General features: G+C 40.2%; 1 long non-coding RNA gene across 1 annotated transcript; it reads left to right on the plus strand.

Moving 5' to 3' along the window:
* Positions 1-651: 651 nt before the first annotated feature.
* LOC133889573 (uncharacterized) lies at positions 652-12,099 on the plus strand. The gene is made up of 7 exons (XR_009903910.1): positions 652-1,709; positions 2,251-2,322; positions 2,474-2,533; positions 2,660-2,694; positions 2,900-2,991; positions 3,188-3,279; positions 12,040-12,099. It is a non-coding gene; the product is annotated as an uncharacterized LOC133889573 (long non-coding RNA).
* Positions 12,100-16,861: the final 4,762 nt, after the last annotated feature.

The raw sequence follows: 16,861 nt of genomic DNA on the forward strand, positions 1-16,861 counted from the left end.
CAACACAAAGGACAATCTTCCTCCTATGACTCGTGCCGGCAAAAGGAGAATATGATTGACAATATGCACAATTTATTATGGTTCAAGCCTGTGTAAGCAACTCTACTAGCCCATTGCCACGACTCTGCCAGCCCCAGGTCTGCCTTTGGGCACACAACTAATCCCGTTATTCACAATGATGAAGAACTTGGTTCTGTACCTAGGCCTCGGTGTCGGCCACCTGACAACAATGTTAGGTCTAATACTTCACTTAACCATCATAATTTCCTGGCTCTAGAATCAAGCACCTATAATTGCACAAGCATAAAGTCAAACTTGAGTTCAGGGATGTCATCTAGTCTTGATCGTGAGCGATGAATTGGCGTAGGGGGTGCGTGGTGATGTAGAGTCGACGTTGCGTAGACCGTCGGTGAAGCTCAAGCGTGAAGTAGAGGTGGCCGAGGTGTAGTAGATGAAGATGTGCAGGTGGTGAAGAGGCAGCGGTCATCGCTCTGTTTCAGTGCGTGCGTTAGGATCAGATCACTAGTTGGATGTGCGGGGTGAGGCTAGTCTTCATGGGAACAATGGTCCCATGAGGTGCTGGCTCTCCCTTATCTATAACACTCATGCTGGCTCTCCCTTATCTATAACATATATTATCGAGCCAAAAATCGGTGGCTTTCCAGGGCCCCTGGGCACTGTAGCTCCCATCCCCAAGAACTCCTCCATCATGCGCCATCCGCACGGGAACTCACCGGTCTGAGGAGCATGGCAGAGATGCCTACGCAGGTCCAGCTGCTCTGCTAAAGGCCTGCGCTGCAGTGCTCGCGCTGCTGCCTTTAGCCTTGGATTTGGTCACTCTTGCTCTCATTTTTTCCCTTTTAATTTTGCCAGCTTTGTCTTATCCAGAAACCAAAGAGCGGATGCCTGTATTCCCTACCGTGAATCTGGCCAAACTTCTCCAACCGGATTAACCAAAAAGGAATTTTTGTTTTGCTGTGTTGCTTGATCCCTTAGATATCAGGTGTTCCATCTGACCTACTTGAATCATTAATAGCTGCTCCCAGATTTTTAATATTGTGTTTTATCATTCACATATTACCTCCTAGAGTGCCACTGTCAACCCTGATAAAGTTATGTTGAATCATTTTTCAAAAAGGAACGTTCTTGAGTTAATGTTTACCAACACTGATGAAAGCTTAGGCTTCCTTATTTTTAATAGTTTATACATGATCCTCATTACGTGTACAAGGCACACTTCAGAACATTCCAATCTAAAAATTATTGCTGTTTTCCTGTATGTTCATATTATTTAGATATGGCAACATTTTCCCATGTATATGTACATGTATTTACAGCACACCATCTGTAAAGAACCTGCTTGGTTTTTACTGAAGTGATTTTCTATGAAACTGCAAAAATTTGTAGTGGATAATTTTTCTATCATAGCATCATATCAAGGAAGATGGCTTCAATTAAAATATTCACTCCACATTTGACGGTGCTGATCTAAAACTTGGTAAGATTAAGCCACCGCCCCCCTTGATTCTCTGTACTCCGTTCGCGGCCTTGGGCTAACTCTCTTTGATCACTGACACGGCTACCACCTAAGGTTCTCTCCGTCATTTTTTGCATTCGGCCCCTGCATCATCGTTGCCTTCGCCAACACCATCATAACCACTGGCGTCCTAGGTCATCAACAGCGTAACCCCGTTGGTGGACTTCCTCAGGTAAATCCCCAAATGGTACACCCACTCCATTCACGTGAGGGCTCATGAATTCAGATATGGTGAAGATTAGTGCACCAGTGCATTTGCTGTGTTGGCTTGGACGTGCGCTATAATCACCTCACCTCTCACCGAATCCACCTATGGCGCTATCAATTTAGGCTAGGGTCCGGTCACATTTTCCTTCTTTTTCCTTTATACTTTTCAGCTTTGTTTCTTGCGGAAAGCACGATTTTCCCTGTATTTGTTTCCCCTACCTTGAATTGAATCTCCCCAACTTGACCACATGGAAAAGCTGCTACGTCGCTTGGACCCTTGCATAACAAGTACTCCATCTACTGTACTCAATCCATTCATTGATGTCTTTCGAGTTCTTTAATTTGTTTTTTAGTATTTTCCAAATTTACCCTCCTACAGTGTCTCCCTGATAAATGATACAATTTACGTATTTTTTTTAATATACTTCCTTTGTCTAATACCTATTATGCTTATAATCACGTATATAATACACACTTCAATTCCATGCTATTTTGCAATTTTCAAGTACCATTACCAGCAACAAGTGGACGAGGGCTTGCTCTGAAAACACCAAATATTTGCAACAACTGAAGAAATTGTAAGTATATATATTCTCTGCTCATGCTGTTATATAGTTTATTCATTTTTTAATATACTTCCTTTGTCTAATACCTATGATGTTTACAGTTGCGTATATAATACACACTGTAATTCCATGCTAATTTACAATTTCCTGGCACCATTACCAGCAACAAGTGGCCAAGAACTTGCTCTGATAACACCAAATATTCGCATCAACTGAAGAAACTGTAAGTATATATATTCTCAGCTCACGCTGTTTATAATTACCATTCTTTCAAACATAACTACTTCCCATCTATATCTTTTCCTAATGTTGTTTTTTCCTCTCTTCTGTGTTTTCCTTCTGCTCTTAGGTGACGTGAACAGACAATTCCATTTCAAGTTCTAGGTTGTAATCACAATTCATCAAACTAAAGTGTACATGACATGCAAATCTATGTTTGTTACATCTGTTAGTTGCAAACATGTCATACGTTGGTCGATCTCGAACACGACAACGTCCACGAAGATGTTCTTTGTCACCAAACTACAGAATTCACTAGCTTAGGTTTTGAAAACAATAGAATTCACTAATGAGATATTCAACTGTATAGATCCACATGAGCATCAAAGCACTCCTATCCAAGATATCACAACAAATTTACCACCTTCACCTTCTGATGAAATAGCTAGACACAAGGACAAGGTAAAATTACTACTCTTTTGCTATGCATTACCATCTAAACACAAAACTAACTGCATAGGTTTATTTTTATCTTCTTATAAAAAAAACTAACTTCTTTATCACCATGTTCCTACTTTTTTAACATAATATTTACAACTAGATTACCCTTAGGTTTTGAAAACAATAGAATTCACTAATGAGATATTCAACTGTACAGATCCACATGAGCATCAAAGCACTCCTATCCAAGATATCACAACAAATTTACCACCTTCACCTTCTGATGAAATAGCTAGACACAAGGACAAGGTAAAATTACTACTCTTTTGCTATGCATTACCATCTAAACACAAAACTAACTGCAGAGGTTTATTTTTATCTTCTTATAAAAAAAACTAACTTCTTTATCACCATGTTCCTACTTTTTTAACATAATATTTACAACTAGATTACCCATAAATAGATTTACATAAGCAATGTTTCATAACTTATTCTGTAACGGCATATCTTCATCTCAAAAGATACCAAACTTCAAGCATGATAAAAGCCAAAATTAGTAATACAATCATTGTACTACAGAAGACTATAGAGCAAGAAAACAATGCCAAAACCTTTTCCTTCACTGGACGTTTTGCAACAATGGCATCAGTAAGTTCCTTCCCTAACAGCACATACATTTACATAGATTCTTGATAATATAATAAACACCAATATCCCTCTCTATGTTTTTCTCAATTACAAGTCTCCAATAAACACAAGTGCACCAATCAAGCGAGCAGGTCATCCAGAAGATCCATTTTCATCAGATTTTGAAACCACACCAAAGTAACCATAAACTCTAAACAAATTTTACACGCAATACCTCCATATATACTTAATAATATTCTCATCATTTGTTCCTTTTTTTTTTCTTATACAGTGCATCTATTACTCACAAAGAAAAACGTACCGTGAAAAAAGTGTGTAATCAAACTTATATTCTACCTACGTGTAATCTCAAACTTGCTGCTACCTGAATTTTATCTAAATCAGATATAACCTAAGTAGCACAATTTCAGAATATTACCTTCCAATATGCATTTGTACCTCAGCTTCAACAATTATTTTTCATGCAAAACATGAGTTGGCGCAGCGTAGTGCGCCGATCGGTCTAGTTATATGTGCGCTGCACGGGAACGAGACCACAACCAAAGTTGGCTACGCCCCTGATCGGGGTGCGAGAGGTGGGAACGGACTCCACCTCTTTCTCGGTTCTATTAGTGTACACATTAGGATAGAGCCAAGATCAATTCCAATAATCTCCCCTTTGATCCTAAGGCTAACATAATAAGCTCACTCGTAATGAAATAACACGTCAAGACAAAGCGTTATAATAGCTAATAAAATACCACTAAAACCCAAATATCTATAATGTGCCATTCCATCTTGAAATGGAAATTTGTTATGCTTAATGGGAGTTGATTTGCTTTATGGTTCTCTTATCCAGAATCATAGACTTTCTATTAACCCCATACCAGTAACATGATCACGAAAAATATAAGACGATAAGCCTTTAGTGAGCGGATCCGCAAGTATTGACTTAGTGCTTATATGCTTAACATTTATTGTTTGATTCTGGATTCTATCTTTTACAACATGATACTTAATATCGATGTGTTTGGCAGCACCACTCAACTTGTTGTTACTCATATAGAAAACTGCAGGTTGATTATCATAGTATAACGTAAGTAGTTTTGTAATGCTACCTACCACTCTTAATCCCGGGATAAAGTTCATTAGCCATACAACCTGCCTGGTAGCCTCATAACATGCTACGAACTCAGCTTGCATCGTTGACGATACCATAAGCGTCTGTTTGGAGCTTTTCCATGAGATAGCTCTTCCAGCGAGTGTGAAGATATAGCCTGGCATAGACTTCTTAGTGTCTACACACCTGAAAATTCTACATCCAAATAACCAACAACTTCATGGTTCTTGGATTTTCTAAATGTGAGCATGTAGTGCTTATGGCTTTGCAAATAGTGAAGGACTTTCTTATCGATTTTTCAGTGATCCAGTCCTAAATTTGACTGATCTATGCCAAATATCCCGGTCACAAAAGCTAAATCAGGGCAAGTACATATTTGAGCATACATAATGATTCCAACAGCTAAAGTATAAGGAATTGACTTCATCTGATCAGCTTCATATTGGTTCTTCGAACATTGAAATATCTCAAACTTATCACCCTTAATAATAGGAGCAAGCGAGGCAGAGCACTTATGCATATTGTATTTCTTCAATACTCTGTCAATGCATGACTTTTGAGATAAACCTAATACTCCTTTGGACCGATCTCGGTAAATTTCAATGACAAGAATGTAAGAAGTTTCGCCAAGATCCTTCATATCAAAATTAGAGGTTAGAAATCTCTTGGTCTCAAACAACATATTTTTATTGCTACTGGCCAATAAGATATCATTCACATAAGAACTAAGATGGTGAATTTTCCTCCTTTAAACTTTACATAAATGCAGTTATCAACTTCATTTTTCTTAAAGCAAAAAGTTTCTAAAGATTTTAGCAAACTTGAGATATCACTGTCTAGACGCTTTCTTTAGACCATAAATTGATTTTTTAAGGTGACATCTCAGATGTTACTAGCCTTCTATGATAAAACCTTCCAGTTGAGTCATGTAAATATTTTTTCCAAGTCACCATTAAGGAATATCATCTTCATGTCCATTTGATGCAACTATAAATCATAATGAGCTACAAGTACCATAATTATTCTGAAGGAATCTTTACTTGATACAGGAGAGAAAGTTTTATTATAGTCAATCCCTTCTCTTTAAGAGAAGTTTTTGCTACGAGCCTCACTTTGAACCTTTTGATGTTCTTCTTAGAGTCATGCTTAGTTTGTAGACCCATTTATAGCCTACTGTTTTGACTCCGTTAGAGATTTCTACTAGGTCTCACACATCATTATCACTCATAAACTTTAATTCATCCTTCATGACATTAAGCCACTGAGTTGAATGCTCACTCATCATAGTCTCTTTATATGAGTTGGGATCTTCTGCCTTCCCTATGTCATTAACATCTTCATTCATGTAAATAATATAATCATTCGAGATGGTAGGTTTACTGTCATGTTGTGATCTCCCGATCAGTTCATTAGGTATTGTAGGGCTAGGACTGGGTACTATAGGGGACTGTTGAGGCTCATTGTTGGATACATCATTAGAAACTTTAGAGACCTCAATAGGGGGTGCATTGATGTTAGTTTTTACTGAATGTGCAACCACCTAGGGTATAGGGATGTAGGGATCTTGGATCAGCGGTGCAGGAGCATAAACCTGCTTCTCCTTAAGATCAACTTCTCTGGGCTCCAGACCCCTGTTCTCAAGAAACTGTCTTGTTTCGACAAACTTAGTGATCCTATCTGTACAGTAAAAGCGATATCCCTTCGATCTTTCGGGATACTCGATAAAGTGACAGCTAATTGTCTTAGAATCTAATTTCTCAATATGTGGATTAAAAACTTTAGCTTTAGCTGCACAACCCACACTCGGAATTACTTTAAAGTGGGTTTTCTCCCAATCCATAAAGTGACCAAGTCTTTCATGGAGATTCGATGATAAAACTTGGCATTGATTCTCTTGATGTTTTTCTCTATTTGTGAGATAAGCTTGGCGACCTTATGATCAATCTCTTCATCACTTGAGGTGCTTTGCTCATCATCTTCATAGCTTTCTTCATCTTCATCTCCATCATCTTCATTACTAGAACTTGACTCTTGCTCTCACCTCCTCATCCTCTCTTTCATGTGTGGACATGGAGCTTGCTTGCTTGTGAGAGCAAGGTTCTTGATATTGGATGAGGAATTAGCTTCCACCCCTATGTTCATTGTCATTTCATGAGTGATGATCTTATCGATTACTTGGCTTAAAGTTATTTTCTTGATGTCACTCTTATCATAGATGATAGAGACTATCAACTTATATTTTGGAAGAAGAGATTGAAGTATCATTCTCACTACTTGATCGTCTCTAATTTGTGTCAAATCTAGCCTATTTATCTTATTGACAAGAATATTCAATCATGAGTATGTGTCATTAGCACTTTTATAGGCAAGTTGTTTAATGTTATTGATCTTAGAGACTAGCATATGATATTTCTCATTATGTATATTATTTGTGCCTTTATGTATTTCAATGATACTAGTCAAATATCATGAGCATTGGTGAGAGAATAAACACAATTAAATGTATCAATGCATAAAGATGATAAAAGGATACTCTTCGCTAATGCATTACATTGTCTCTCTTTGTTTGTGAGGCGTTGCCTCATCCCTTCCTCGGTGACTCTTCAAACATTTAACCCCTTTGGCTTGAAAAAAATAAGTCATTAGAATTTTTCATTGGGGGAAATTAGTTGTATCCATCCCAACCCCTGACGTCAAAACTCTATGAGGTTAAAGCTATCAAGAGAACGAGACTCTGATACCAAGTATAGAGATCGGTGATGTCCTAAAAGGGGTGAATTAAGACACTAAAAAATAATCGGCTCTAAATGCTTCACAAGATAAACTATATCAATTTATATCTAAATGTGCTTTAAGTTTATTTAGTGTATCTACTTTATCACTCAAAAGAGGTTGCAACATATGCAGGAAGGTAAATTGAAAGTATGTAAATACGGAAATGTAAATAGGGTAGAGAGAGCAAACTCAGCATAACGGATTTTTATCCCGTGGTATTGATGTATAAACGCCATTCCTAGTTCATATTGAAGGAGCCACCTAGGCTAAAGCTCCCAGACGACACCTGGTCTCGGCCCTTGATCCACCTATGTCTCAAGTAGGTTGAGCCATTAGGCCACCAAGGCAATACCTCACCACAAGCCTTTCTTCCGGTCACTTGCCGTTGTCTTCACTTCGGATCTTGAACTAACAAGATAAGGATCTTCATGTTCCTATAGAAGAGTTTTACTATAGCTCCACACTAAGTCGGAGGGTCAACAAGCTTGAGCTACTAAAGCCTAATGTGCAGACGAGTCACCAAGACTTCAAGGTGTCAGGGTACCCCTTGGTACAAGTTAGGATCACTTCTTGATCCTCTCTCTCTAGACAACAACACCTAAAAATAACTCTCTCTAGGTCTATTAGCACTAATCACTCTGTAATCATGTGTTTAATTATCTTGCATGATCACTTTAAACACTTTGGTGGTTTTGATGTCTTCTCAAGTGTATATGAGATTCTTTAGACTCTCGCACCTTCAAATGATCAAATGGAGTGGTATGTATAGCCTCAACTCTACGGACTAGCCGTTACCCTAACGACTCAATTTTATTGTATACGCCGTATGATCTGGTGTAAACAACATTATACTCATCGGACCATCCGACATATATATCTTCTAAAAACTAATCGTTGGATTTCCACTCAAATCTTCTATGAACATAAGATATTTTGGCATGTTCACCAGCTTCATCGTCGGACCATCTGGCGTGTACACTGCTTCTATCAACTGAGTCACTTTCTTCTCTGCATAAAATACTCCGACGTGTATATCATCAGCGCGTCGGACCATACGGCGTTGATCTTCACTCTTCATCCTAACTTCAGTGACTTTTTCATGTATTGCGCCCATAAAATCTACTAAAATATATACTTAACAAATATATTAATCTCATTAATTATTTTATTATCGATCATCAAAATCACATACATGTTCTAAATATTATCGCTACTGCCGCTCCAATAGCATGTTAGCTACGTCCTGAGCGCCTCGGGCGGATGTATAGCGCCGTAGGGCGACCGGACGTTGTCAATGTCAACTCAGAATATTCAATTTATCATGTTTTATTAAACCATTAATTGAAAGTACAGAGGCTATTCAAACAAAGAATGGGAGGTCATGAACTTCTGAATATTCAGCAATACCAAAAGTGTCAGCACTAGTTCAACGCTCGCTTGAGGTACTACTATTACTACGACTTACTCTGCAAGCAAGGCCAACTGCATGCCCCTGATGACCATTCAAAGTTGCGCGACCAAGTTTGTGCTTCCCAAGAGCTAGGAAGCGTCCTCCTCCAGAATCGTCTGCAACAAAGTACCTATCACGAAGTCATGGTCATTACAAGTCGTCGATTCACTAGCCGTTCCGAAGCTTCGGCCCACCCGCAAGTGCAAAAGTCCACGACTGAACCGTCACGGGTGACGTTGGTGTTCGCATAAAGTACCCATCTCATCTTCACCACCACCACCAACAACAATGCACTGCCAATCCATGCGGTTGATGTTTAAGACACGTACAGCGCGGTGGCCCTGATTGCCTAGGACATCTGGCCATTCGCCGGAGAGCCCTACCTGCATGACTCGAGATGCAAGATCGCCACCCATTACATAAACACCCCGGCCCCCGGGTCCGTTGCTTCCACAGCCCAAGTAGACACAAAGAACATTTCAATCCAGAGCACTCGAGCACACGAGTGCACGCCCCGGTAGTGCCATACCACCAGGAGATCTTGAGTCGTTGAGCGATGAAGAAGGCCGTGGTTCTGTACCCTGGCCTCGGCGTTGGCCACCTGACGCCGATGGTCGAACTGGCCAAGGTCTTCCTCCAGCACGCTTTTGCTCAGGGCCCCGCTTTTTAAGCTTAATCCTGTGACATATTGTGAATCATGTGTCCATATTTTGCACTACTCGACTCCATATTTTGTGTTAGCGCATACTGGCTGCGACGTGAGTAATAATCACAATCCACCGAAACCCCCTTGTATTGCATCCCAGCGATGACGTGCATCCATCAAAACCCCCTTGTATTCCCGCATGATGGGCAGTCGGTAGGATGATTTTGACATATATGATTAGCACGAGGTCTACTTCGTTGAAAAAACGATCCAACCTTGAGATCTTCATTCGACGGTCCCGATTCATTGCCTAAAACTAATAAAAAAAACAAGCGCATGTAAAATAGCATTTCTGTAAACTGAACAAGAATGAAGACTATTCAAACAAAGAACATGAGGTCGTGACAATTCAGCAGTACAGAGATGTACCACTTCTTATCGGGTATAGGGATGACAACGTGGTGAAGCAGGGCTAGGAGGGGATGCCCCGTCCCTGTCTCGACCTCTGAATGCAGAGCCCCGCTCCGACCCTGAAAAAGCGTATTGAAGAAAAAACTCGCCCTGTCCCTACCCCCAGCCCTATTAGATCCCTAAACTCCGGTAGGACCCCGGGCGAGCAGTGAGTGGTGCCCTGGCGCAGCGGCACACAGCGAGTAGCGGCAAGGCAAGTGACGGACTCGGGGCCCATGGAGTCTCGCGGGGAATACTTTATCCCCGCCCCTGCCCCCACCCTGACACGTACTCAGGACCCTGCTCTGTGAGCCCCACGGGAAAAACTCACCCCGTCCTTGCCTCGTTCGGAGCGAATCTTCACCTCTACGAGAAAAAATGCCATCGTTGGTCGTGCAAGCATGACGATTTTTTAATAATATTATTTTATTAAAAAATTATAAAAATAATAGTTAAATTCATAAAATTGCAAGAATAGGTAACTGTTGTAATGTGAAGTGCCGACTAGATACCTGTTGGCACTCTGCGTGCCGACTTCCTATGTGACAATGGTCCTGGGATCCTGTCAGCATGCATGTGTGGTTGGAAAGGCCTGTTGGCACTCCGCGTGTCGACAGGCTCTTGAGTAGACACTGATATGGTTGTTGGGCTAGGCGAGAGCTGATTGGCCTGTCGGCTACTAGTGTGTCGACATGTGGTATGTTAGTAATTTTTTTGTTTTTTAATATTTTTTATTTAGAAAGAATCATATATTTAATGAGACACATCCAAAGCAAATTTCAGTATATATCCATTTCAAACCCGTTAGATATATGTCAATACTAAACAATACCACTTGTAATATCTTTACTAATATAAAATACTAGTTTAATAGTGTGTCCTCCCTCCGATCCCACCTCCCATCTAATCTAATAAAAAAACTAGAAAAACAGAAAACCATGAAAAACTTGTCGACCCACCCGTGATGCCTCCATCCACCCCATACGCCGCCACCCTGGCTGTGCGTGTGCATCCTTGCTCCCAACCCAATCTCCGCGACCATCTCCACTGCCGCCACCCCTCTACCCCCTCTCAACACCTGCGCGCGCCTATCTTCTACTTGAGGCCGTTGGCCAGAGCTCCCCTTATCCAATTGTGCTCTGGTACAGCCCACCATGGCCTTGTGCCTCATCACAGCAGCTGCACTTCGCGACGCCGACAAGCCACCAGCGATGGTGATCTAGTTAGCCTAGCCAGGAGTGAGGAGCGACTCAGACACGGTCAATAACCGCTGTTCGGACTGCACATGTCCAGCTCCAGTGACAACTGATGCATTCCGTGGCAACCGCCGAGCCTACCAGCGAATGTGGAGGACTTGGAGGTGGTTACCCCTTTATAACACTAGAAAAAAGGTTCGAGCTTTCTTCCATTCTCTGCTATTGACCTCTCTTTTTGGACTGCTTCCCTTCTCTGCTACTGGCTAGGGAGGGGAGGTCTCCGATGAGGAGGAGAGAGGTGTCGCCGCTGAGCTCAGAGAGTTCATTCCTCTCTGCGTTGCTACCCATGCCATGCAGGTTACAGTCCTCCTGCAAAATAGTAAGCTTGGTGCAGTGGGCTACTTGAGCGAGTGTGGGTTCCTAAGTGTACATTAGTAGCTCTTTTCTGTTATTATGCAAATCCCATTTTTCTAACTTATTCAAAGGTTGTATTACAAAATCTACTATGAAGATTCTAGGACTTCGATTGAAAATCAGGCATTGGAGTGATGTGTGTTGTTAATAGTTTTTCATTGTATTAGTGTGAGGCAGTGAATTACATATTAAAATTGAGCTCCATCAAGATTCTGTATGTACCGAGGATCACATGATGTGTGTACCATCAAGGCTAATTTTGGTAGTAAGAAGTGTCATGTACCTTTCCAACTACGCTGAATGTCTTTGTCTTGCATTTTGTAGCAGTCGAAGTAATAAATTGGCTACTGAGTTTAACTTGCTTCATCTAGTTCTTATTATTTTACTGCAGAACTTTGGAAAGGAGAAGAATAGATAAGGTAGCAAGGAGAGCAGGAGATCTGAGCAACCACTCAGCTCAAGAGGTGTACCACATTTGCTTTCAGCATTTTTCTTTTACCATGCACTACTCTGAATTCCATTGTTCTTTAGTTTAGTTGCCTTCTGAGTTCCTGGTTGATTGATGATTGATTTATGTGATGCTTGTTGGTTCCCGGTTTAGTTCACTTCTTTCATTTTACTGATGCTTTTATCTTTGATAATTGTAGAGATTTACGTGGAATGCAAATAAGTGCCATACTTATTTATTTCCCATCTTTCTAGATCAGTTGGGCCGCAACGAGATGGTGTTGTGCCTAGCAGGTCAAGCTCTCTGGTGGCTGGCAAGGTGAATTGCTTCACTTTCATTCACTACATCCACCCTTCTGCTCTTTCATCTTATTGGTTCAAAGTAGCTGACCTTTGCCTAGTTTATCTTGTTCGTGTTATCAGACTGTTGCTTCATCTTGTTTGTACATCTTGCTAGGATGGCCTTCTTCATAGGGATGGCAACGAGCACATTTTACCCACGTGCATGCGGGTAAAAACTCTAACAGGTGCGGGTTTGAGTTTCAATTTTTACCCGAGGGTATGGGTGCATACTACTACAGAAATAGACTTATATGCTGGCTCATCACTGCCGGTTTCTTACGAGCCAGCAGTGATAGAATATCACTGCCTGTTCGTATCATGGATTGACACTAAAATGCCATTCGAAAAGAATCGACAGTGAAAATCCAATATCACTGTCGACTCTAGCCACGAGTTGGCTGTGATAGTATCACTACCAGTTCGTATTATGAGCTGGCAATGAAACTTTGACTATCACTGTCGCTCTAGCCACGAGCCGGCAATGATACTATCACTGCCGGCTCGTGGCTAGAGCCGGCAGTGATAGTGAATGATAGTTTATTTTAGAAAATTCATAATTTTTTCATACGAAGTTAGATAGGGACAAACTTTATATCAAAACTATAGCCCTCGGCGAGATCTACAACTTTGTAGTTAAAAACTTTTTCATTTGATGTCATTTAGATATCCAAATAATCGCTTGAAGTTTTAAACAGAAGATGTTAAAGAATTGCATATACTAATGATATCACTAGTACTTATATGTTGGGATGGTAAGGACGTATCGCGTGAGCTGAGAGGTTCCGAGTTTGAGTGTCACGAACCACACGCGCGCGAAAAATCGCGTAACTTGTGACTTGCGACGGCGCGGGTGTGGGGATTCCTCGGGTGCAAAAAATATATTTTTTTCAATTTTTTCAGCCCCCAAAAGATTGACTCAGTGCCCGACTATCACTGCCCGTTGCCCACTGCTGGCTCTAAAACTGGCAGTGAAACCCCTTTATGGGCCGGCAGTGAAGGGGTTTTTTTAGTAGTGGTAGGTTTGAAGTTAAACCCAGCGGGTATAGAGAATTGGGTATGAAATAAGTCTGCCCATGTTCGTTTCGCCCGTGTACCTACTCTATACATCTAACATGTGGGTCTATTTTATTTTTAATATATAAAGTCCACATTTTCTTAGGATTTCTATTTGTTTCTTCTCCTCTTCTTCACTTGTTACCGAGAATAGTTACATTGTGCGTGGTTTTATAAACGTGTATAGAACATGAACAATACATTTAATATGTTGTATATTCATTATTTATTTGTATGCTTGATTTTATAATGCTTGTTTACTATATTTGCAAGCATACGGGTATGCCCACGGATGGTGGGCACGGGTTTCAGTTTTTACCCATGGCGGGTAATGGATGCAGCGCGGGTTTGAGAATTAGCTCACGGGTATGGATTCATATAGCTTCTACCCATGGTATTTTACCTGTTGCCATCCCTACTTCTTCATCTTGTTTGTATTATTAGAGATCAATTTTGACAGAGAAAAATGCATTTCTTGATTTTGATTAAAGTGTTTATGATTGACACACACCTTTTCTGTTTTTTGACGTGTAGCACTGGTTTAATTCTGGAAATTAGGGCTAAAATACTTCTAGAAATCTCATGTTAATCCTTGAGATTAGCTGCTGTAATTTCAGTCTAAAATACTGCATGATTACTTTTTGGCGATTACTGCTATCTTGGTTCAACCAGTGATTTTTAGCAAGTGATTTTATCCATTTTCATGCGTATTTGGTGATTACTGCTATCTTGGTTCAGCCACTGATTTTTAGCAACTAATTAAGTGATGATAATTTTGACTTGATTGGAGCTATTGTCATTTGCAATTAATTCTCCTTTTTTTTAAAACTTCTGATCCTCAACTTATAACGTGATAGCAAATGGCAATTCTGTATGATAATGAAAAGGCACAAAATACAAACTAAAGAGGTTGGAATCAGGTAATGTATCACCAACAAGACTTGTACAATGAAGAAAAGGATTATGGAGCAAACATGGAAAACGTGGGAGGAAGCAAACATAATTGGCAAGTCTGCATTTACTGCATTGATCTGCTCATATTTGCATCAGAACTTTTAGAGAAAGAGACCAGAGATCTTAATATGGGACACTGGAAGAAATTAAGAAGAGGATAAACTTGACTTTAAAGATAGAATCTACTCTAAACTTTTAGTTATAAAACACTAATGATCTATGCTTTATATCATAGTGACATTTCTTTTGATTGAGCAGTTTAAAATATAGAATGTGCTGTCAAGTTCCATTTGCCTTGTGATGCCTTATTTTCTCCCGTAATGCAGACCAGACAATAGTAAAAGGTTTGAATTTTACAAAGAGAGGATATCTGCACTCTCTTTGGTAGCTTAACCAACTCCCTGCAGTGTTGTGTGAAAAGTGACATCTTACTCATCTTTAGATTGCTGTTTACTCCAAACTAACACTGGTGTTGGACACACGTCAGCTTGTTGCAATGTCTAGACTTTGTTTATGCGACATTTTAAGCTTTATCTTGTATTGTACCTAAATATGACTGTGCCTAATTTAATTTGTGTTATGACTAAATATGATTATAGTGCGTATACTCATTCCTCTTATTCTCAAATATCAGTGACTTAGTTGATCAATTCTGTGTTGTCAAATCTGTTCTTTCCCCAAATTAGTTGTGTGTTCGCCAATGAATCTTAGTTGAAAGAGAACAGATGCAGAACTTCAGGTTGAGTTATTGCTCTGACTAAAAAAAAAAAAAATCAACTTAACAATAGGGTGCTTGGAGACTTCAGACCATACGAATTTTTAATTCAATCCAAGTCATCGCGTAACACGTGCATTGCAGAGTGAGTAGTTCTAACATCATCAATAAAAGTCACTACATGCACAAATATTCTCACTAAGAAATTAAGAAATATATTGTCACATCCCAAATTCCATAATCGCATAATTAAGCTTAATCATGCATCATTAGCATCATAATTACTTTCGAGGTAAATTATTTTAGCACACTAGAGCATTTCGTTTGAAATCAATTGGATGAGAGAAAGAAATCTGGAAGAGAAAATAATTAAATTCGCAGTTAAAACGGACCTCTTTCTCTCTAACATGTGGGACCCACCCGACCCCACACCTCCTCCACTCCAAAGGGGCAGCCCACCTGCCCTCTCTCTCTCCTCCTCACTCTCCCTCACGTCCCCACCCGAGCTCCCTCTCCCTCTCAAGTACTCTCTCCCTTTCTCCCTCAAATCCGCGTTCTAGGAGCCGAATCAAGGTGAGCATGTGGCACCATTGTGATCACGAGCTCATAAGCTATCCATTCCTTCAATTCATTTTCGTTTTCCCGAAGAATTCGAGCCGATTTTGTTGTCTTTTTGGTGTTCTTGGTTGAAGCTCAAGGAACACCGGAGTTCTTCGATTTCCCACTATTTCCTCCTTCTCCCGGCGGTCCCCAACCTCGGCAAAGCACCTTGGGTAAGTCCTCTAGGCTTTCCATGGCTTGGATACGCATTTGGTTGGTCAAAATCCGAATTTGGAGCTAGGTGGTGAAGTTTGCGTATTTTTTATGTTTTAGACCTAATTTGAGGATTTGGATGAATTTGAGTTAGGAATTGAGTTTCTAGGTTGGGTAGTGAGTTCTAGGACCCTTGAATTAGCTTAAGATATTTCCTTTTGGTTTGGAGAAGTTAGCAAATCATTTTGGTTAAGTTTCCCCCTGTCAAACGGGCTGTTCTGGAGCCACCCAGAGAATCCGGGTTAACCCGGAGGGTCCGGCGACTCCCAGCCAAAAAATAACAAAGGACCCGTCCCGGAGGGTCATCCGGAGACTCCGGTACCCGGAGTATCCAGGTTGACTGCTCATAGTAAATTCTCCGTAACTCCAAAAATTATAAAACCATTTTTTTTTGTTTCATAATAAACTACTCTATCTATTAAAAATATCCCCAGCCATTAAATGTTGAATTAATTTTCTGAGATTAATTAATTAGGTTAAAGCTTCATTAATTCACCGATAATACTTCACAAGTTCAGAGTGGGTGAATCCAAGTTTGCTAGTTTTCTTATGACTTGTTCTAGCTAGGAAAAAATGTTTTCATGCATTGTAAAGCATATTTTTATGACATTTCATCTTGTTCATATTGTGGCATGCATTGTTGCGCTTTATTCATATTCATGGCATTGCACGCGTGATTCTTTTTAGAGAATGTCAAGACGGTGATCCAAGAGAGCGAGAGAAACTTTGGACAACCACCTGAATAGCAAGGCAAGCATCTAACATATTGCACCCTGTTAGTTGAATTGAATGAAGTCTAAATATTGATAAATTATGCTTATATATAGGTTTGCATGTATAGGGAGTCGATGTCGGGAATAAATGGGTAGAACCTATACCAATTGCATTC

This window comes from Phragmites australis, chromosome 1, assembly GCF_958298935.1.
Source record: "Phragmites australis chromosome 1, lpPhrAust1.1, whole genome shotgun sequence".
Taxonomy (NCBI): Eukaryota; Viridiplantae; Streptophyta; class Magnoliopsida; order Poales; family Poaceae; genus Phragmites; species Phragmites australis.